The sequence below is a fragment of the Ciona intestinalis genome, unplaced genomic scaffold, assembly GCF_000224145.3.
Source record: "Ciona intestinalis unplaced genomic scaffold, KH HT001100.1, whole genome shotgun sequence".
Taxonomy (NCBI): Eukaryota; Metazoa; Chordata; class Ascidiacea; order Phlebobranchia; family Cionidae; genus Ciona; species Ciona intestinalis.
In genome coordinates, this window is record NW_004191421.1 from 24,339 (window position 1) to 26,194 (window position 1,856).

The 1,856-nt window shown below is 36.9% G+C and overlaps 2 protein-coding genes across 3 annotated transcripts in view; both read left to right on the forward strand.

Moving 5' to 3' along the window:
* LOC100181446 (kelch-like protein 2) overlaps positions 1–1,856 on the forward strand; it is a 6,831-nt gene that overhangs the window by 3,345 nt on the left and 1,630 nt on the right. The window lies entirely within an intron of this gene.
* The window catches only part of LOC100179913 (somatostatin receptor type 2-like), an 18,130-nt gene continuing 16,285 nt past the window's right edge, over positions 12–1,856 (forward strand). For both annotated transcript variants that reach the window (XM_026840022.1, XM_018817048.2), the window contains exons 1-4: positions 12–137; positions 205–255; positions 774–902; positions 963–1,111. The gene's annotated coding sequence lies outside the window, so the exon portion shown is untranslated. The remainder of the gene's footprint in view (positions 138–204; positions 256–773; positions 903–962; positions 1,112–1,856) is intronic.

The window sequence follows — 1,856 nt, forward strand, 5'->3', positions numbered from 1 at the left end:
GATCCCCGAAACTGTAAACAAAAGGCAAGTGATAACAAACCAGATTGTTCGGTTTGATTTGGAAAAGAAACAATGCCAAGACAGGCAAAACACCACTTTTCCTTTTCGTGAGGGTGCCGTTGTGATCAGTGATGGTCGTAAGTTGTTTAATATATGAAAAAAAAAGAAAAAATTTAACAAATCTTATAACTAAACGTTTTGCAGGCAGAATATTAATACTTGGAGGCAAACAATTTGATGACATGGGTGGTCAAGGTTGGTTACTTGTATTGTGTTTAAAGAGAAATATAAAAGGGAAGTCTCTTTTATAATTGGTTATACTATTCCTCACTATGATGAATGAATGAATGTATCTTAATTTTCCTCACGTGGCGGGAAAACGACAATCGTTATAACACGGGTGTTCATACACCTCGTGCCAGCTTTTGAGTTCCCATGTATGTTACTTTGTGGGTGATTATTTTTTGTTTTTTTGTGTATGGTTGATAATTTGGACAACCCATTAGTGACCACTGGGTTGGAACAAAGTGTCTTGCCGTGGCAGCGACGCGCCTTGAATCCATTACCTCTGGGTTACAGGCAGGCGCGCTAACCACTTTGCCAGGGCGACAGATGCTCAATATACTATCCACATAAATGAATGACCGACTGAAAAATGAAATAGTTTGAAATAATAGATGAAAAACGACAATCGCTTCACAGATTATATAAATTTACTTCTGTTTTAATGACATACTGTTGAAAGTGTTTTTATATTAACATGCTATGTTTAGCTTGTAGTCTTGTGGATATTTATAAGGATATATTGTATAACCAAGCATGTTGGACACGAGGGAAAGACATGCAAGTTGCGAGAAGAAGCTTTGCAGCTGTGAAACTTCATTCTAAAATATATTGTTTCGGTAATATTTGTCCTAAGACAATACAATTCTTAGTATAACAAACAATTACACTTTGCGTAGGTGGTATTGGTTTATACAATGATCAATTATCAAGCGGTGAATTCATGAACATTGCTGATGGAGTTAACAATGTTAACAAACAACATTCCCTTTCAACTTGGTGAAGGTTCTGCTTGTTGTGTTGGTGACCACATTGTTATGTATGGAAGGTGGGATATTATATTGCTCTACAGTGAGCATAAGGTGTATAAATAAACCATGTGTGTCTGATGTATAAGAAGACACCCATGTTATAACTCAACAGTGAGCATGAGGTGTATGAATACATCATGTGTGTCTGATGTATAAGAAGACACCTATGTTATAACTCAACAGTGAGCATAAGGTGTACACCTTTGTTATGACTTGACAGTGAGCATGAGGTGTATGAATACACCATGTGTTTCTGCTTAATAGGAAAACATCTATGTTATGACTTGACAGTAAGCATAGGGTGTATAAGAAGACACCCATGTTATAACTCGACAGTGAGCATGAGGTGCATGAACACATCATTTTTTTTTGTTTATATGAAACATCTATACTATAACTCAACAGTAATCATCAAGTTCAACATTAGGGGAGACCGGGGATGGTTCGGACGTTTTTTTGAAAATTGCTAATAATTTTTTTTATATGCGTCACATGAATTTAAATGTTAGTTTGTTGTAAAGGGTGATCCTTTGCCGAAAAAGAGTAGGAGAGTCGCATGCCAAAGAAAACTAGAAATGCATGAAAAAGGTCAAATTCCTAAGGCTCTCAAGTGTCCGGTGTTGCCCCGGTACCGGGGTAACATCGGACATGACCGGGGTCACCTCGGACAGTATACATTTTTTGGTTTTATTCGACACCGTTGGTAAAAACGACAAACGAAATAATAACGAATCATCTAATATATCAATCGACTAGGCTAAG